This window comes from Callithrix jacchus, chromosome 3 (assembly GCF_049354715.1).
Source record: "Callithrix jacchus isolate 240 chromosome 3, calJac240_pri, whole genome shotgun sequence".
In the NCBI taxonomy this organism is placed as follows: Eukaryota; Metazoa; Chordata; class Mammalia; order Primates; family Cebidae; genus Callithrix; species Callithrix jacchus.
In genome coordinates this window covers 178914582-178936773 of record NC_133504.1, presented here as the reverse complement: position 1 = coordinate 178936773, position 22192 = coordinate 178914582, and the positions used below count along the sequence as shown (strand labels likewise).

General features: G+C 39.4%; 1 protein-coding gene across 11 annotated transcripts in view; it reads right to left on the bottom strand.

The window, feature by feature from the left end:
* Positions 1-22192, bottom strand: part of LOC103792108 (uncharacterized) — a 342458-nt gene that overhangs the window by 295183 nt on the left and 25083 nt on the right. Inside the window, exons 3-4 of one of the 11 annotated variants that reach the window (XR_013533196.1) lie at positions 529-22192; positions 277-390 (exon numbers count right to left, since the gene is read on the bottom strand). The exon at positions 529-22192 is cut by the window's right edge and continues 20590 nt beyond it. The exons of the other annotated variants lie outside the window; for them this stretch is intronic. The gene's annotated coding sequence lies outside the window, so the exon portion shown is untranslated. The remainder of the gene's footprint in view (positions 1-276; positions 391-528) is intronic. 11 annotated transcript variants of the gene reach the window in all.

Sequence of the window (22192 nt, the reverse complement as noted above, 5' to 3'; positions counted from 1 at the left end):
AACTGAGTGAGAAAGGGGCATGACTGCCTTGCCAGCAGCCTGCTTGAAGGAAGGCTGCAGATGCTTAAACAAAGGATATTGTATGCTGGACACAGCTTTCTGGGACCCTCAGCCATCAGGGAATTCTGCAGCCACATCACAAACAGCGTTGCTGAATTTTCCTTCAATTTTCTAAAATAGCAATCACCACAAAGAAGACACCTTAACGAGTGCTGTGAATGCAAATTTATTAGGCTGATCTAGAATAATAGTCCTTGCCATTGGCAGAAAAATCACCTGTATTCCTGGAGACGTCCGTATGTGGCTTTATAAATTCCTAATAGAGCCTCTGCTAATATATTACAGAACTAGACTATTTCCATCTGAAGGATGAGTATCTTATGCTGCAACCTAGAAATTAGACCCAGAATATCTGTCAGGGGTGCTGTTTGACTATAACCCAAATATAATTTTTTTAAAATATAATTTTAAAGCTAGTTAAAACACAAAAAATAAAGCCAAGAATTAAATCAACCAAGTAGCACTCACCTTAACCAATGACCACCTTTTGCATATGTGCTTTCCAGCTTTTTTTCCTCCTCATGTCTGTGTTCACAGAATTGAAATTAGAGTATCTTCATGATTTTACAATGCAAATTTTCAGGAATTGGCTCATTGCATCACAGGAGTGGAGCAAGAAATGGTAATTTGAAGGTATCCATCTTACCCTACACAGGCAGGATGCCAGAAAGTGTCATCACTAGAGAAGCCTCACTTCTTTGAGAAAATGTCTAGTTAAGGTGCTTCTCTTTGTATTCCAGGATAAGAAATAGCCCCATAGTGGTTTTTTTTTTTTTTTTTTTTTTTTTGAGACAGAGTCTCACTCTGGCCCAGGCTGGAGTGCAATGGCATGATCTCAGCTCACTGCAACCTCTGCCTCCCAATTCAAGCAATTCTCTTGCCTCAGCCTTCCAAGAGCTGAGAATAGAGGTGCATATCACCATGCCAGGGTAATTTTTATATTTTTAGTAGAGATGGCATTTGACTATGTTGGCCAGGCTGGTTTCGAACTCCTGACTTCAAGTGATCTGCCCACCTCGGTTTCCCAAAGTGCTGGGATTACAGACATAAACCCCATAGTGTTTTGTCCCTCCCACCCAGGACACAAACTGATTCCAGGTTTTTGACCACATCTCAATGTGCTGCCACAGGGGGTGTTCACTCTGCCCAAAACTCTCTTCCCCACTGTCCATTTATCTCTCTGACTCCTTTTGAACACTCAGATCTCATATTACCCACCCCCTCCACTAGCAAGCCTTTGCTGACCCTGACCTGACCTGCCCCCTTAGGTTCAGGAGGCCGTACAGAACACTACAGCTGCCTCTTCTAGCACTTAACTATTTTAGTTTTGGTTTTCATGTCAATCTCTTTCCCAAAGGAAAGACAAATTATAGCCAGAAGCTAAGAAAAGGACCAGGAAGCCTGGCTCGTGCCACCTGCCATGGATGCAGGTATGCCGTGGTGGTATTTGAGCAGCAAGAGTGTGGGCCTGAGAGCGAAGTGGGAGCAGTGAGCTTCATGGGATTGCAGATGTGTCTGTCCAGATTCTCCTTATCTAGAGTTCTGTGTGGGCCTCCAGACTAGAGCTGGTCCTCAAAAGGGGTCACACAGGAAGAAAAGGAATCTTCAAGAAATACAGTCATGGCTGGGTACAGTGGCTCATGCCTGTAATCCCAGCACTTTGGAAGGAGGCCAAAGTGGGTGAATCACGAGATCAGAAGTTCAAGACCAGCCTGACCAAGATGGTGAAACCCTGTCTACTAAAAATTCAAAAAAATTAGCCTGGCATGGTGGCAGGTGACTGTAATCCCAGCTACTTGGGAGACTGAGGCAGAGAACTGCTTGAACCTGGGAGATGGAGAATGAGTGAGCTGAGATGCGCCACTGTACTCTCAGACTGGGTGACAGAGTGAGACTCCATCTCAAAAACAGGAAAGAAGGAGAGGGGGAGGGGGAGGGGGAGAGGGAGAGGGAGAGAAGGAAAGGAAAAAGGAAAGGAAGAAAGTCATGAACAAACAGCCTGAGGCTCAGGGAAAAGGATGGATAGACATTGGTTCCTACCATCAGGCACAATTCCAGAGAGGAGTGGGAAAGTAGGGGGTAACTGTAAACCCCAGCGGTGGGTTCCTGAGGAACTCCTAGGCCCTCAACTGTCAAGATGGAACAGGAAGACATATAGCCAGGGATGGCAACAGTGGTCAGCCATGGTGCTGCTAGCATGCTCCTGAATCCAAAGAAAGGCAAGAAGAAACACAGGGAGATGGTCGGTAGCACTGACGCTGTCTGGGGAGAAGGAGATTAGAATCTCCCTCTGTGGGCCTCAAGGGTAGGAACTCTCTAGACCACAGAACTACAAGATAGCTTACTACGCATTCATGTGCCCTCCCCAAGAAGCAGCCAGAACAAGAGTGGGTAGAAGGAAGGTGCTGGATAAATTTATGTTGGATGGATGGATGGATGGATGGATAACTGCCACACAGGATTACCAGGAGATAATTGTGTCTCAAGAAGTAATACATAAACAAGGCTGGGCTCGGTGGCTTGGTCCTGTAATCCCAGCACTTTGGGATGCCAAGGTGGGCAGATAATCTGAGGTCAGGAGTTTGAGACCAACCTGGCTAAAATGGCAAAACCCCATCTCTTATAAAAATACAAAAAAATTAGCTAGGCATGGTGGCGAGTTCCTGTAATCACAGCTACTCAAGAGGCTCAGGCAGGAACCCAGGAAGTGGAGATAGCAGTGAGTTGAGACTGCATCACAGCACTCCACCCTGGGTGACAGAATGAGACTCCATCTCAAAAACAAAAACAGAAACAAAAACAAAAAGGAGTAATACAGAAAGAGTATCACTTGAGCAGTCCATCACCTCCACCAGGAGTCTGGAAGGACAGATCCAGAAGCCGAGCAGAGATGCAGGCTGTACAGCTCCCTGGAGCCGTGGCCTCATAGGGAGGCAGCTGAGCAAGCTTGCAGAGGGTAGCCTCACTGGCTAAGATTCTACTCTTCAGTCATGTCCTGCTCCTGAACCAGGTACCACCACACCATAGGCCTGACTCAAGGCAGGGTTCCAGTGTTCATATGTGCAAATGAGGAATGCTTGAGATTTTAGAGTTCTAAGGGACTTCAAGAGTCTTGAGGGTGTTTTCACAGTTCCCAAACTATAATATTTCAGTAGTTCAGATATTCATATACACATTTTATATTATTATATTGTATTATAGCAATGTTATATATTATTGTAATTATTACATTATATATAATTCTTATAGATTCTATAATTATTATATATAACTGCTTATAGATCCAACCAGCTGCAGATGAAAAATAGTCAGAGAAAAAAACAATAAAAAATAACAATGATAAAAATATTAAAACTTTAAAAAAAATACAACTATTTACATAGTATTTGCATTGCATTAGATATAAGTAATTCAGAGATAATTTGAAGCATACCAGAGGATGTATATAGGTTACATACAAATACTATGCCATCTTACGTCGGAGACATGAACAGTCATAGATGCTGGTATTTGCAGGGGGTCCTGAAACAAATCTCCCACAGATATCAAGGGAAAACAGTATATATGTATTTTATATATATACACATACATATATTACATACACACACATATGCACATGTATGAATGTACCCAAATACCCCACCACTTACACATTATAGTTATATGTCACTTAATGACAGTGATATGCTCCGAGAAATGTATCATTAGATGATTTTTTTCATTGTGTAAACATTATATAGTTACAAAATCCTAGATGCCATATTTTACTACACACAGAGACCACATGGTATAGCCTATTGCTCCTAGGCTACAAACTTGTACAGCATGTTACTATACTGAATCTTGTAGGCAATTACAACACAATGTTAAGTGTTTATATATCTAAAGATAAAAAGGAGCAGCATCAACATAATATGAAACATTTAAATAGTGTACACCTGTATAGGGCAGCTCCATTATAATCTTCCAGGATCATCATATATGCAGTTGTTTATTGAAACATCATTATGTGCTACGTGACTGTGCCTAGGGAGAGGCAAGCAGGAGGAGAGAGATAGAAGGATCATTTTAAGAAATTGGCTTACACCACTGTGGGAGCTGGCAAGTTCAAAATCTATAAGGCAAGTAAGCAGGCTGGAGATCAGGCAAGAAATGTTGCAGTCTTAAGACTGAAGGCTGGAAAGTTAGGCAGGATTTCTATGTTGCAGTCTCTAAGCAAAGATCCCTTCTTGTGAGGAAACCTTAGTCTTCACTGTGAAAGTCTTCAGCTGACTTGATAAGGCCCAACCACATTGTGGAGGATAATCCACTTTACTTATTGCCAAGTAATTGTAAATATTAATGACATCTACAAAGTACCTTCACAGGAACATCTAGACTGGAGCTTGACCAAACTACTGGTCACCATAGTCTAGCCAAGTTGACACACAAATTTCACCCTCAAAGCCATAACTCTGTCAGCTCTCAGAAAGCCCCTATGACCGACGAAACAAGAAGGCTCTTGGCTTTGAAGATGCCAAATTCTTTGGCCCCATTTCCAGACTCTGGCAAGGGGGAGATGCATTCTGGGTGAGAGAATTACCAGTTTGTAAAATGCTGAAAAGATGCAAACCAGCCAGGAATGACCTTCCAACTGGGCGATTTGCACACGCAGGGCAGGGCTCTCTGGGCAGCACCTTCTCAGTGCATTCCTGCACCACAGGAGTAGTCCCCCTGCCCATGCACTCTGCACCTTCTGGGAGATGGGGGAAAACCTAACCACAAATGATGAAAAGGAGCTCTTGTGTCATTAGGTGGGACTCTTGCTTCACCTGCCACTCCCGGCTAGACCTGGACAAATGGATTCCATTGTCAGGTTGTTGTAAATGTTTTTCCAGGCCCAAGCCATGCATCCTTCCTGCTCAGTTGCATTTTGATGTGATGGGAAAGCACTCACATACCCCTTCCTTATGTGGGCCAAGGAGAAGTGTCTGGAATAGGCTGTGGGAGCCCTGGCCTGGGTGCCCACCTCTCCACAGCCTGGAACTGGCTGAAGCTCTGGAGACAATGCTGATTTAACTTGATTACTGAGTCACACCCAAGCCTGAGAAACCAGGCCGTCCTTTTAACATTTTATTTTTCCTTTTTAAACAAGGAATCTGTTGTCTTCTCCAGACATGGAACACCTTTCTATCTTCGAGGTTGCTCACATCCTCATGACAGGAGTCAGCGGTAGGTTCATTGCAGGTTGTTTTATTTTTCATTCCCCCATCGGTGAACAACGAATGCTAGAACCAACCCACAGAGTCCTTGTGACAGTTCCATAATATACTGGAGACAAAGTGCATGACATAAAGCGTGTGCTGAACTATTCCCTTTCCTCTTCCTTTCCCTCCCTTCCCCTTCCTATTCCCTTCCTTTCCTTTATGTAACACCCCGTGTGTTGTCCCATTGACTGACAGGACAGCCCCTCGAGACAGGCACTGATGGTCCCTGGCTGGAAGTGGAAACTGGGAGTCAGTTTGTCATCCTTCTGGACTTGCGATGGATTGTAGGAGCACCTGCTTTGTTCCCAGATTTATGCATTAGCTAGCACACTCAGGCCTGTTTTGCAATGATCACACAGATCAAGAAAAACAGAGGAAATGGTTGTCAGGTAATATGACAACAACCAACCAGGACAGGCAAGCAAGAGAGAGCTCTGGGGCTGCTGTGGGTGAGTCCTGGGCACAAAACAGGGCCACAGAAGAGGCTGGAGATAATGAAGTTCAGGGCCAGGATTACAGTGGGTATGCAGGGGAGCTGAGGAGAGGAGTGAGGATCTGAGCCAAAGGACAGAGGGTAGAAAGAAAAGGCCACCTTACACAAGAGGAACTGACTGTATGAGATTCTATAAACATGTCATCAGCTGAGAGAGGAAGGTGGATGGGAGAGGAGCTGTGTCAGGAGAAAGGCAGCTCCTCCACCCTGGAGGCTGTGTCTAAGCCACCATCATCTCTTGCCTGGAGTATTGCAACAGCCTTTCGACTGGTCTGCCTGCTTTCAACCTTGACACGACCTTGGCCTCCACAGAGCAGCCAGAGAGCCTATAAAGACATGAGACAGCTGCTCCTCTGCACGAAACCCTGCAGTGGTTCTACCCTGAGAGAAACCAAAGTCCTCATAGAGCCCTTGCAATGCCCTCTGGGTCCTTATGATCTACCTTTCCCATGTACTCACTCTACTCCAGCCAAACCAGTCACTGGGCTGGCCACACGCACACAGACACAGGCCCGTTGCTGGGGGCCTCTGCCATGGCCACTTCTCCACTGGAAATGCTCTTTCCTCAAACATCTGCTGGCTGAACTCCACTGCCTCCTTCAACCCTGATCATATCCAGCATTCTCAATGAAGTCTACCCAGCATGTTGGATTTCCTACTGCAAATTTCCCCTGGCTCTGCAGTCTCAATTTCCCTTACCTGCTCTTCTTTCACTTTTTTGTCCATACATTTTTTTTTATTTTTTACTTTGTATTATCTATATTTCATTACTAGAATGTAAAAGCCTCACCAAAGTACAAATTTTTATCTGTTTTGTTCATGACTGTCTCCCAAGGTCTGAGAATGGTCTCTGACCAATAGTGGGTGCTCCATAAACATGTGCTCGAAGAATGAATGAATGAATAAATAAACGAATGAATAAAAATAGCCTTGAAACCAGATAGATTCAGGTTGTTTTGGTTTTGTTTTATGTAATTTCAACTTTATTTTAGATTCAGCGGTATGTGTGCATAGGTTTGTTACCTGGGTATATTAAGTGATGCTGAGGTTTGTGGTACTGAGAATAATAGCATACAATAGATAGTTTAAAAATCCTTGTGCCCTCCCTCTCCTTTCCCTCTCTAGTGGCCCCAGCGTCTATTGCTGCCACTTTATTCTAATGTGTACTTAATATTTAGCTCCCACTTATAAGTGAGAATATGTAGTATTCGGCTTTCTGTTTCTAGGTTCATTCACTTAGGATAATGGTCTCCAGCTGCATCCATGTTACTGCAAAGGACATACTTTCTTTTTTATTGGGTGGTATTCCATGCTGTATATATGCCACATTTTCTTTATCCAATCTACTGCTGATGGGCACCTAGGTTGATTCCATGTTTTTACTATTGTGAATAGGGTGGCAATGAACATACAAGGGCATGTGTCTTTTTTTAGACCCTAGTTTAAATCCCTTCTCCACAACCTGTGTGCTTCTCTTCTTGGGGAGGTATACTAGACTTTCCTCAGTGTCAGGGTTGGTACCTGCAGTTTTCTGACACTCAGCATGTGTTGTGTTAAATATTTTACCTCAAGGATGGAGGCTGGGAGTGAAATAGCATTAGAAGGAGTCATCAGGGCTTTATCTTCAGATTTAACATCGATGGCAAATTTGCTGCTTACAAAACTGCAGTTTTGTAAGTAGCAAATTATTATTTGCCTTGAATTTGTGCTAATTTCTGGCCTCTGGAAAATCTTTGATAAAAGGCAGGAAAGAGAGCCCCTAATACTTGTTTCCTGGGGGAAAGATTCCCCGGGAAACCCTCACTGTCCTTATACTATCCAGCCAGAGTCACCTCTTTGGGCTGTCAGCTAGAATCCTGCCGAGCAAAGAAAGCAAAAAGATTTAAAATGGGGGACATGGAGAGAGGCTTAAGCAGCCTGGGAGGAATTCTGCAGAAGAAAGTGACTGTTGTCCTTCCTTCTGAAGCTCCTTTTTGTTGCCCAGTCTGGCTGGAAGCAGCAGGGTCTGAACCTCAGCCAAGGGACAAAGGGCTTTTTTGGGTAAGAGAAGTATAATTGTGGTCATGATGGGCCAAAACAGGAGGGAAGCATTTTATGGGGTAATAGGGCCTCCCAAATGTCAGAATTGGTGCCTGCAGGATGTAATTTAATTCTGTAAGCACTTACGAAGCACCTGCTTTGTTCCAGGCATACTCACATGATTAAGAGACAATCCCAGGGCTCAGAGAATTCCCAAATTAGCAGAGGAGTCATTCATTCCATTTATTCATTTATTTATTTAATATCTTACTTCTTTGACCATTAATTAAGAACAAGGTCTTGAAATAAGAGTCAGGTTTATTCATTCATTCAGTAAAGATTTATTCAGTGCCTACTTAGGACCCAAAGCTGCTCACTGCCTTAGAGAGAAAAAGGCAGACAAAATTGGTCAGGGCTTGTTGGGGTGGGGGAGAGACAATGAACAATAAGCATAACAAATAAATTACATAGTATGTTAGAAGCTGGCCAGTGCTATGGGGAAAAGAAAACACAGAGCAGGGCCAGGGAACCAGGAATTTTGAAGGCTATCAAGGTGGACCTTACTGAGAAGCCTACAGGTGAGCAGAGACCAGGAGCAGTGAGGAAGTTGGGCAGGCCTGTGGACATGCAGTGGGGAAGGGAAAGCAATGCAGAGAGAGGACAACTACAGAGCAGGCCCTAAAGAGAGGCCATGCCTGTTCTGTCCAGGGCCAACGAGGAAGCCCAGGAGGTAGGCAAAGAGTTGGAGGAGAGAGGAGTAAGAGAGTTATGGCTAGGGGCAGAATATGCAGGGCCATGAGGGCTGTGGTAGGATTCCTGCCTTTATTGAGTAGTAAGAGTTGCCCTGGCAGGTTTTTGGAAGACAAGTGCCAGGATCTATTTCATGTTTTAATAGAATCATTCTTGTTACTATGGTGGGAATAGACCTTAACTGTACAAAGCTGGAGACATGGAGACCTACTAGATGGCTGCTGCAGCAATTCTGGGAAGAGGTGAATGCAGCTCAAGCCAAAATAGTAATAGCAGAGGTGATGAGAATGGCTGAATCCTGAGTATATTTTGAAAGCTGAAACAATTTTTGATGAATTGACTCTAGGGAGTCCAAGAGAAAAGAAGGAGTTGATGATAAATTCTAAGGTTAGCGGCCTGAGCCAGTCAGGACTGTTAAAGAGGCCTATTAAAGTGTGATCTTGGACAAGTCTCTAAACTCCCATGTTCTTCTTTGTAAAATGGAAAATAATAATATCAACATTATAGAGTTGTCATGAATATTAAAAGAGATAATACATGCAAAGCATTTGTCTTGTGAAGAGGGCACATAATAAAGGTAGATAACCAACTAATTAAACTTACATCATGTTCAAGGCACCAGAACAACACTTTGAGGGATTCTGACAAAGATGGAATATGCATGAGGTGGAAAAGAGGGTGACTGAAACGAATAGTAGACTGCAGTTTTTTTCTCATGGTTACTTCTAACCACTTTATTACCTTTAGTAAGTGACTTAGCCTCACTCTACCTCTATTTCTCAATATGCAAAACAAGAGGGAAGTTGATCAACATCAAAGATCTGCAAGCAAATCCCCATGTGTTTTTTGCAAATAAAGTTTTATTGGAACACAGCCATGCTCATTTTTCTGTGTATTGTCTATGACAGCTCTTCTGCTACAACAGCATCGTTAAATAGTTATGACAGAGAATGTACAGCCTCCGAAGGTTTAAATTTCATCTGGCCAAGTACAGAAAATGTTTGCAGGTTCTGCTCTCGAGTGTTGTTATTCACATAGTTGTTAGACATAGGCTGACATGGGTAGGCACACATGTGCCCATAGCCAGAGAGCCATGAAATCTTTTCTTCAGATGAAATATTAGCCGGGAGCCTAATATATAACAGAATAAATGTGACTTTGGTCTGGCTAACTAGTGGAAGAGGTAGGAGAGATATGAATGTCGTCAATTCTATCTCAGCCTCTGACCACCCTCACATCCTGGGTCAACCCTGAGGCAGCTCCTCTTCAGCCTTAGAATGAAACACAGTTTGAAAGAAAGGAATCTCAGATCATCTCTAGGAGCTATTTCAGGTCTCTATGTATCAAGGAGACTATGCCAAATAAACTAATAAACTGTATAGCTTGGATACCACTTACATTAAAAGCCTCAAAAGTGCTTTTTCAGTTTTGAGAAATGAACTGAGAAGTAAATTTTATACTGGGTAAAGTCAAAATTCAATTTTGTTGTAGCAGACATTTTCAACTTCACGAGTTAGATAGGGGTAGCATTTCCACATTCCTGACTTCTCCCTAATGATCAATTAGGATACTAAGTGTGTGCCTATTACTTTGTCTTAGCATATGGAACCCTTGAAAACTTTCAACTTTAATCGATTTTGACTCTTCTAAAAAACTTCCATCAGGAAGTATCTTCCCTACTCTAACTTGTATTTTTCTTCAGACTTGGATATTTGTGTGCTATAGATTGAATGTTGTGCCCCCTCAAAAGTCATATGTTGAAGCCCTAACTCCCAATATGATGGTATTTGGAGATGGAGCCTTTGGGAATTAATTAGAGTTAGATGGTTTCATGAGGGTGGGGTCCTTATGATGGGTTTAGTGTCCTTATAAGAATCAGCAGGGGGTCCTGGCACGGTGGCTCATGCCTGTAATCCCAGCGCTTTGGGAGGCTGAGGTGGGCGGATCATGAGATCAGGAGATAGAGACCATCCTGGACATCATAGCGAAACCCCGTCTCTGCTAAAAATACAAAAGTCAGCTGAGTGTGGTGGCGTGCTCCTGTAGTTCCAGCTACTCAGAAGGCTAAGGCAGGAGAATCGCTTGAACCAGGAAGCAGAGGATGCAGTGAGCCGAGATTGTGCCACACCTGTAATCCCAGTAATTTGGGAGGCCAAGGTGAGCAGATCATGAGGTCAGAAGTTCAAGACCAGCCTGGCCAGGATGGTGAAAACCCATCTCTACTGAAAATTTAAAAATTACCCAGGATTGGTGGTGGGCACCTATAATCCCAGCTACTTGGGAACCTGAAGCACAGAATTGCTTGAACCCAGGAGGCAGAAGTTTCAGTAACCCGAGATTGTACCACTGCACTCCAGCCTGGGCGACAGAGTGACACTCCATCGAAGAAGAAGAAGGAGGAGGAGAAGAAAAAGTAGAAAGAAGAAGAAGAGGAGGAGGAAGGGAAAGAGGAAGAGGAAGAATCAGAGAGCTTGCTTCCTTCTCCTCTTTCTCTTTGCCCTGCGAGGACACAGTGAAGATGGCTCTCTGCACTCCAGAGAGAGAGACCTCACCAAATCAGCCGTCACTCTTACTATGAAATTCTACCAGAATTCCAGAAGTGTGAGAAAATAAATTTCTGTTAGGTAAGGCACCCAGTCTACGGTATTTGGTTACTAAGACACTGTACCCCCAGTCCAATTAGCTTACCAATTAGTCTCTTATCTCCCCATTCAAATAATCCTTGCAAATCCACATCTTACAAGAAATGTTGCTGACTTAATTGATGATCTCTCTTTCACAATAGTCCAAAATTGACAACCACCTATTGGTCAACATCAACAGACTCTCCCACACAAATATTCTATTACTAATGTCCAAAACAATTAACAACCCCCCATTTCCTCCTCCATGCTCATCCTCCCTTCCTCACTTCTATTAATGTCACCAGCATTCTCTCAGTCACCCAAATTAAACTTAAGATTGTATTTTATGCTCCTGATCCTCTGCCCAGCAAATGCAATTGACAGTATTTATTTTACCTCCATTATATATTTTGCATTCAGCTCATCTACTTCATTTCTATAACGATTTCCTAGCTCAAATCTTGGTCACCTCTCCCTTATTACATTAGCCTTCTAATTCATGTCTGGTTTCAATTACTCTCTCCTCAAGTCCTCTTTCATAAGACTTCCAGATAAATCATTTTAACTGCAAACATGATGATATCATTCCTCTCTTCTCCATCACTGGTATAATAAAGTCAGACACTTGTTTCTCATTTCAACCTAAATTTGAATTCTATCTTTAATTCTCACTATTCCTCTTAATATACTTGACATGCAAATTTGAAGGAGACAGTCACTCCCTACTGAACCTTGCCCTTATTTTCCTCTGGCTTCTTCCTGTAATATCCCCTTGAGCTTTGCTGCACATCCAGATCTTCCAAGGCCCAAACAAGATTTTACTTGATGGTGTCTCTTCTGGTCCCCTCTCTCTCCTTCAAATACTCTCAACATTTTGACATTTACTTAAAAATATACGTATATATTTGTCTATATATTTATTTATTTTATATATTTACCTATATTTTAAAAATATGTATACACACACACACACACACACATACCATTCCTATCACAAAAAGATTAATTATAGGTAATAAATGCTGGGTATTCTAAGCATTATTATCACCTTCACCTATATGTGTTTCATATCAAGTGTCACCTAATACCAGAGTATGGCAGAGATGGCTTAATCTTCACCCAAAATTTCTGCTCTTTCTTCTATAGAATAGAGCTATCTTCTGGGAGGGAGCTGCCCAGCCAGGGACTAAACTTCCCTTGCCCTTTTGCATCAGTGATGGACCAAGTGACTGGTTTTGCAGTGGAATATGAATGTAAGTGACATATGTCCAGGTGATGGTGATTAAGATGTGGATGTTGCTTTTCTATTCTCTTGTTTCCTTTCTACTAGCTGGAGGCAGAGAACTCTGAGATCTCAGGAAATTGCAGAACCCCAGGATGGAGAGAGTCTGGGTCTCTGAATCACTGTTTGAAGGGAAGTTGTCTACAAAGCAGAAACACTCACATTAGATTCTCAACTGAGAAGGAAATAAGCCACCAAAATGTGGGGGTTTATTTGTTAGAGAAACTAGTATTATCTCAATGAACAAAATATGCTAAATGCCGAAGGTACCAGGGATAAACAGTAGGCAGGTAGAATTTAGAACAGTCAAAATCTAGCCAGTGTAAAGATGTAGTTAAGGGAGACAGGACCAGACAACAAACCCTCAAATAAAAGAGCTTGATTGGGCCCTGGAAGATCTAGACGTGCAGCAAAGCTCAAGGAGGTATTACAGGAAGAAGCCAGAGGAAAATAAGGGCAAGGTTCAGTAGAGAGTGACTATCTCCTTCAAATTTGCTTGTCAAGTATATGAAGGGGAATCGTGAGAATTAAAGATAAGAAGGTAAATAGAATTCAAATTTAGGTTGAAATGAGAAACAAGTGTTTGACTTTATTATACCAGCAATGGAGAATAGAGGCATGATATCATCAGATTTGCAGTTAAAGAAAATTTATCTGGAAGTCTTATGAAAGAGGATTTGAGGAGAGAGTAATTGAAACCAGGGACATGAATTAGAAGATTAATATAATAAAGAGAGACGTGGCCAAGATTTGAGCTAGAAAATGGTGACAGAAATGAAGTAGATGAGCTGAATGCAAAATGTATAATGGAGATAGAAAATAAATACTGTTGGAAATAATATTATATGTTAATATAATTTATATATTATCTAAATACTTATATTATATATATTTATATTATATATTTTCCAATACAAAGATTGTATACTATAGAATATATTATATAAAATATATAATAAATTATATATTATTAATATATTTATATGGTATAAATAATATATTATAGATAATATCATATTATATATTATTTCCAACACAAATAATTTAAATATAATTATAATTTAAAGAAAATAGTAATATTTTTGAGATGAGGAAGCTTTGTTTCATAGTATTAAGAAATGACAACTATAAAAGTGCCAGGTATGGTGGCACATATCTGTAGTCCCAGCTACTTGTGAAGTTGAGGCAAGAGGGTCACTTGAGCCCAGAAGTTTGAGACTATAGTGCTCTATGATCATGTCTGTGAACAGCCACTGCACTTCACATTAGGCAACATAGTGAGACCCTCTCTCTAAAAATATTAATAATAATACAAGCAACATTCATTGAGCATTGATTATGAAATGGACTAAAGACTTCACATAGAAGGTTACTCAAGTTTATAAGTTGTTGAATAAGGTTTTAAACCCAGACCCACCTGTCTCTAAAGATCATGGTTTATTCATGACTAGTTTAGGCTTTTCTTCATGTTATAAAGCTAACATATACATAACAAATAGAAGTTAATATTTAAGAAGTATTTCCTATTTGCCAGTCTCAAGTTTATACTTTACATGTATTATGTATTATGGAATTTAATCTACAATACACACACACACACACACACACACACACACATAGGTATGGATACTATGTGCATATATACAATATATGAATGTATACATATATCCACATCTGTGTGTATGTATATTTACATACATACAGTTGACCCTCGAACAATGTGGGGCATGCATGCGGGTGCTGACCTGCTGACACCCCCACAGTGATAAGTCCCAATATGATTCTTAACTCCCACAGACTTAACTACTAATAGCCTACTGTTGACTGGAAGCTTTATTGAAAACATAAACAATTAACAAGTATTTTGTATGTTGCATGTATTATATACTATATTCTTATAACAAAGGAAGCTAGAGAAAATACTTTTAGAAAATCATAAAAAGAGAAAATATACGTGCTATTCCTTGAGTGTAAGTGGATCATCATAACAACTTTATCTTCATTATTTTCATGTTGAGCAGACTAAGAAGGAGGAGGACAAAGAGGAAGGGTTGGTCTTACTTTTCAGGGGTGGCAGAGGTGGAAGAAAATTCATATATAAGTGGATTCGCAGAATTCAAACCCATGTTGTTCAAGGATCAACTGTATGTATAATAGAATCATAATCTATAGCTTATCTACTTACGTATATATGTGTACACCATATAGTACCATTATCATGTTCTTTATACAGTTGAGGAAATGCAAGTTCAAGGTCTCAGTGAGCAAACAGTCCTGCAAATGTGAGCCTCGGCAGCCAGAATGCTAAGGACAAAGGTTTGCCACCTGCTAAGTCTTTGGTTTTCCAGGCCTGTGTGTCTCTGCTAACCTGAGACCACAAGGTCATTAAGCACCAGACCTGTGCTGTATTTATTATTATAAGTCCCCATACCTAACATTGCCTTCAATAAATATTTGTTGAATGGAATTGATGAAGTTCAGGGAAAATTGTTACCAAGAGTAGGACTAGCATTTAGAGTCTGTGAGATTAGAGGAGAAGTAACAATTTCTGCCAGAAAAAGAAAATAGCCTGGCATTTCAAGAAGCAAATTAAAGTCCAAATGTTTAGTGAACTTCTCAGTGTTTATCTTTCTGGAGAACTTCTGTGTTTCTGGCAGTGGGTCAGGTCTGGAGAACCATATGCAGTAAAGAGGTCACTCAATCTCACCCAGGCTGTCGAGAACAACCTTATAACCCTCTCATTGTGTGCCTCTCAGCCAAACACTGCTCAAGGACTCCAGAAACAGAAAAATGCTCTGACTATATTGGAAGTTTGGGGAATATGCTTGAGAAAGAGTTAAATCCCAGGTTTTCAAAAGTTTATATTTTATGTTTGAAGCATTAAAAAAAAATGAGGCCAGTGTGAAGAAGGTGATAAGATTTCCTAATGAGGTAACCTAGATTTGAAGCATAAAATGAATAATTAAAATTTGTGAGGGGGCATAAGGTAATACAAAGCACGGTCATATATAGTATCCAAATTAGACCCAATCCAAATCTTACTTGTTTTTTTTTTTTTTTAAGGAAAAGGCAGTGGATTTGCATTTAGATATTGGCTTTTGATTTTGTTGTTGTCATTGTTGCTGTTATGTTTGATTTCAAATAACTTCTACTTATTTTTTCTGTGAAGATGGTATATTGTGTTCACACTTTGTTTCTCTTTTCCAAAGAAAAAAGAAAAATATACATGTGTAGGGACACATGCCTGTATGCACCTGCAAAAAGAAATAGGAATAAAGGAGGAGAAAAGATGACTTCTTTCAGATAAGGAAGGGAACAAAGGCACAAATGAGTGAGAAAGAATATAGCCAAGGGCCCGGCATGTAATGGGATTACATGCCTGTAATCCCAGCACTTTGAGAAACCAAGGTGGGTGGATCACTTGAGGTCAGGAGTTCGAGACCAGCCTGGCCAACATGGCAAAACCTGGTCTCTACTAAAAACACAAAAGTTAGCTGGGTGTGGTGGTGCATACCTGTAATCCCAGCTACTCTGGAGGTTGAAGCAGGAGAATCACAGGAACCCAGGAAGCAGAGGTTGCAGTGAGCCGATATCACACTACCGCACTCTAGCCTGGGTGACTAAGTGAGATTCTGTCTCAAAAGAAAAAAAATTGAGAAATAGAGAATATAGCCAAGAGCATCCTGAGCTCTGTATGTAGGGCTCAGCAGTGGGTCAAAGGGTTCAGGTCCCACAGAGTGACTATCATAAAACTTATAACATCCAAGATAGGCAATCAGGACTAGGCTCACTGCTTAGAGCTAGTGGCTATATATATAAGGTTTTGCAACTTACAAATAAGGGGGAAAATCCCTGCTTCCCAGCCCTACCTGGAGCTATGGATTTTAGCAGCCTTCAAGCCCAAGAGGGACTGGAGGGCACAGTCACAACCTCACAATTAGAAATAGAACCAAGCTGATTTGGAGAATGGATTTACAGCATTCTCATTATTGTTGTGTGTGAAACAGGATGTCTGAAATGCTATGATGAGACCTAGAGACTTACATGGGCCTGAAGGCAAGGGAAAGACAATTTTTAAATCATTAGGTAGGACAGAATTAGCATAGATAGAGACAGAAAAGAATGAATAAAATTCTCTCATTTAACCCTAGCCCTATTTCCTAGCCTAACCCTAATAGAACAGAAACCAGGAATCAGAAATGCCCCAGATACCTCTGACTTTCAAGACAGTGAAAGAAAGAATAACAGTATGTGTAAGAAACAGTTTGACTCCTAGAACACCTCATAAACTCCAAATGAGATAACTACTCTCCTCATTCCCACTTATACTCAGGACTGCCAAAGAGGAGGCCACACTTGAACCATGGAACCCAAAGCCTCTGGACTCAGTGATACCAGGTACAGTCCAGCTCCCTTTTTCACTAACTCCTGGAAGGTCATCATCTAGGTTTATAGTCCAGGCAGTAGCCTTGAGGATTCTGGACTACTGATTCCAGGTGAAGAGAAATGTAGTTACTGGACTACTAGAGATTCTGCAAGGAACTAGCTGACTGTCTGCTCAGTACCCAATAGTGAAGCCCATAATTCAGAAAGTCCTCACCCCATGTGTTTAGCCTTTCAATGAGCTTTTAAATGCCTCACTTCTCAATATAAATGGACAGCAAAGAACTGTTTTTTGAAGAATACTTCCAACATGATAGATGAAAATAATTGTTAAAAAGTATCAAAAAATAGAGGAAATGCAGTAAGCAAGAATGAAGGCTTTAAAAATATCTCAAAGAGGTAAAACATTACATGTATGAGGTAAAAACAAATACTATTTGGACAATAAGAAAAAAAGAACTCTTCCAAATTAAAAATATGACAGCAAAAATTTTAACTCCAATATAGTATTTGAAATATAAAAAAGAAGAAATCTCCTGGAACCAAAGTAAAAAGAGTTAAAAATAGGAAACTTAAAAACAAAGGATCTGTTTAGGAGGACCAACAGCTAAATATTAGGAGTTCCAAAAAGAAAGATTAAACACAGGAAAAGAAATAATAACAAAACAGCACAAGAATTTCCCATGATTAAAGAATATGAGTCCAGAGATTAAAAGACCCCATTGGTGTCTTTTACACTCTGAGTACAAGAAATGTAAACAAACTCTCACCAAGGCATATTATTATAAAACATTAGAACAGTGAGGGTAAATAAAAGACTTAGGGTCCACAGAGGAGAAAAAATACACAATTTTATACACTCATGCATCAGAGTGGAACTGAACTTCCTTATGGGAACACCAGATTCTACAAGGCAATGGAGAAATATCTTCGGATGTGGAGGGAGAGGTAGTGATTTTAAGCTTAGAAGTCTATACCAGGGCAAACCATCAATCAAGTGTGACAGTCAAATAAACAATTTTCCAAACTGGCAATATGTTTAAAAATTATCTGCCATGAATTCTTTCTTTTTTTAATTTTTATTTTAGGTTGGGGGTGTATGTGAAGGTTTGTTTATATAAATAATCTCATGTCATAAGAATCTGTTGCACAGATTATTTCATCACACAGGTATTAAGCCTGGTACCCAATAGTTATTTTTCTGCTTTCCTCCCTACTCCCACCCCCAACTCTCACATAGACACACTGTCTGATGTTCCCTTCCTTGTGTTCATTGGCATTAATTCTTATTCAGAAAAAGATGAAGGGTAGGTTCTACCAAACAAAGCCAACAATCTAAAAAGAGAAAGTAAGGAATGAAAAACTAACCTGGACTCCAATGCAAAGGTAAGGTAATTCTCATGATGATGGTAAAGGATGTCCCCAGGCAACAGCTGCTCACAAAGATGTAACGCTTCAAAAATGACAAACCTGTCTTTTTCTGTGTGATGATTCCACACACCACTACCCCTAATACATTGCCTTAATTTCTCTGCATATACTGAAAAACGATTGCACTTTGTGAGTTGTAGAATGAATTAATGATAGATACATGGAAAAACTAGGCAAATAAAAAGTGAAGAATGTATTAACTCTAGAGTAAATAATATATAAACTATATACATACACATACAAACAAACAAAGTTGATCCTAATACCCTACCTTGCTCAATGGTGAAAAATATTTACATACCACAATGTAAATACTTATTTAAACACAAATGTGATACAACTATAATGGGAGAGAGAGAGATAAATACCCATCTTCCAAAGTAAACAATAAATCGATACTATCAGAAACAAAAAAATAGCAGCATATTAATATATAAAACCAAAAAACCAAGAAGTAGCAATGTGTTTATGTTATTTGGAAATACGGAAGTAAATACACAAAGAAATGGGATGCCCCTGGTTACTGATAACTTGGCGTGGATCCTAATACTGTAGAACGATTTGACTTTTAAAATATTTTCTCACGATGCTATGATAAAATCTAATTAAATTTAAAAGGAAAATATTAAAAAATGTATTAATATGATGTACTACATTAAAAATATAAATAAAAACAATAGATACAGGAAAAGCATTCAACATAACAAAATGACAAAATATTCATTTGTTAATTCATGACAAAATGTTTATCAAACAAGTAGTAAATATAATTTATTTAACTAAAATTAACTACAAATATATTTAACATAATGTATCTTTAGAAGCATTGAAATTAACTGAAGAAATAAAATAAAGCTATCTTCTTTTTGACTTCAATTTGAGGCCCTAGACAATGTAATAAGGAAAAAAATAAGAGGTATAAAATTAGAAATTAATATTTCTCACCATAAAATTTTCTCATAGAAACCCAAAGATAATTTATAGAACTATTTAGAATTTTTTAAGAAGTTCAGCAAGATTTCTAGATACAAGATCTATATACCAAAGTCAACAAGAAATTCTAGCAGAAGTGTAAAAATAAAGATCTCTTTAAAAATGTTTATCACATCATGTTTGCAATAGGAAAATGTCAGAAACCACTTAAATGTTCACCAGCAGAAAATTATGAAAGTCTATACTGTTAGAAACAAAATAAAAACAAACTAGAATTAGATATGTTAAAATGAATAAATCTCAAAATGTAACAAAAAATGCTGTCAATGTTAAAAATAGAATGTTGATATATTTAAATTTGAAAAATACATTCTTTATGTATTTAGAATACATTTTTTATGTATACATAGAATAGTTAGAATGTTAGTGTTAAATTCAATTGTTAGACACAAAGACTGAAGAAGTAACAACAAACATGACTGTCTGTTTTTCTCTCACGTAAAAGATATGCAGAGAGATAGACCATCCAAGGTTTACATATGGCAGACCCACAGGATAATCAGCAACAACATTCTTCCATCTGTCTCTCTGCCCTTCCCAGACAATATCTTTCATCCTAAGATCCTAAATGCTTGCTATAACTCTAATCATCATATTGAAGTTCCAGTGGCAGGTTGGAGAAAGAGGCAAAGGAGATGTTTTACCTTATTTATAAGATTTCCTTCTAGTTACACACAACACTACTACCCAATCTTAATGGCCAAATCTTATCATTAGCAGTACACTTATTGCGAGAGCAAGTGAGAAATATACTCTTCCCTCTTGCCCTCGATTTGTAAAAATCGAGATTTACCTGTTCCAAAGAAGAGAAGAAGAGATTATGGTAAGCAATTAGGTAATGACAAACACCCAATTCACAATAATATTCTAATGGGATTTAGCATTATCTCTGATGAATGAGAACATAAAACAGGATGGAAAAGGAGCACAACTGAACTTCTGATAATTTACTTCTTAATAAATATTATTTAAAGCAAGTATTTCAAAAATGGTAAGATTTGACATAGCGAGGTGGTAGGTTTGTGAATATCTGTCATATTTATTTTTGCTTTCTCTGTATTTTTAATATTCCATGTAATTAAAAAGTTAACTTAATGTTAACTTAGAATAATCATTCTTTTATTCTAAAAAAGTAATCTAAGCTTATACACACATAGACACAAGCTATAAGCTATACTTAGAAGACACAAGCTTCATGACAAACTGTCTCTTATATGAGGCTTCAGTTATTTTAACTTTAAAATAAAACCCTAGATTCATCAAATATCTCAAGTTCTGACTGCCTCTAATAAATCCTTGTTGTTGTTATTAATCAGCATTAGGTGAACTCCTACTACTAATACATGGAGATAGCTGATCATAAGGCTTTTTTCCAAACAATGCATCATAGATTATACCCTGGGTATCAATTGCCTATTTTTATGGTTCCCCATACAAAGGCTGATGCATGCCCCTACTGATTCAAATTGTAGTTATAGGAAGAAAAGTGGAAATAAGACTCTTCTCTTAAGCATAGAAGACCATGAATACATTATTTCACTCCATTTTTGACAGAGATCTGTTTGAGTTCACACTACACATAGCTGCTTACTTGATGCTTCAGCCAAGAACTTTATGACACCCCCCACCACCACACATAGATTAAATTCGGTGCCACTTCTTTTAAACTGTTATGGTGGTCCATGATTGCTTGTATCTTGTACTTCCTTCCCTATGCCACTCATCCCATATCCTTCCCTGTGCTCTGAATGCCTCTTTGTTCATCTGCCCCATAAGAAAGACTTCAGATTTCCTTGAAGGAAAGGTGCACTGTTTCGATCACTGTGGTATTCCCAACATATAGCCCTGGGTATGGTACATAGTAGGTGTTCAATAAATATTTTTAAAATAAATGAGTAACTGAATGTCAGTCTCTTCTTTCTAGTATTATCCCAAACACTGGTGTTGCTGCTTAGTCAGGATAAAGACCCTTGCGGTCCAAAGGCTTCCCTTGTTACCTCTAATTTACATTATAAAACACTGTGGAAAGCCCAATTGCCAGAAACTCACCCCTGCATGGTCATTTTACAGTAAGTACTTTTGGAATATCCCTCAACAAAAATATCAGAATTTAGAGGTCTTAATTGCTGGGAAAACAATTCCCAGTACCAACAGAAGAGTCACAGGGCACAGCGATTCACATCGCACTACTGAAGGATTTAGTCTGGATAATGGATTGCCAGAATTCCTAAATCATGAAGAGAAATGGCAAAGAACAAAATCTCTGTCCGATGCTCAGGCACCTCATTCATTTCCTGTTTTTCCAGTAAGTTCACATTAGACACAATCCTTAACTTTTTCAGATCTCATCTCTTGTGGAGATACATGCATCTTCCCAAAGCATTACAAAATCAGAGCCTGAAGCATCTTAGGCTACACGATTCCTTAACCTTCTCTGACTCTACTTCTCAAAAAATCTACACAACTAAAAATTTAGGGTTCCATCCACCTTTTACAAAGAAGGCAATATATTTAAGGAAACCGCTGTTATGTTTATTAGGGTAAGATTAAGGACTTAATCACAAGACGTATTGTTGATAATATTGTTATTACTGTTTGTAGTGGATTAGTGTTCCTTCAAAATTCATGTCCACACAGAAAACCTCACAATGCGATATTTGTAAACAGTGTCTTTGAATATGTAATTAAATCAGGATCTCACGGTGAAATTATCCTGGATTTAGAGTAGACCCTAAGTCCAAAAACTGGTGTCTTTACAAGAGGCGAGGACACAGAGAAATACTCAGGGAAAAGGCCATGTGAAAATAGAGAGGCAGAGATTGGAGTTATGCTGCAACAAGCCAAATAGCCCCAGAATCCACCAGAAGCTGGAAGACTCAAGGAAATATCCTTCCCTAGAGCCTTCTGAGGA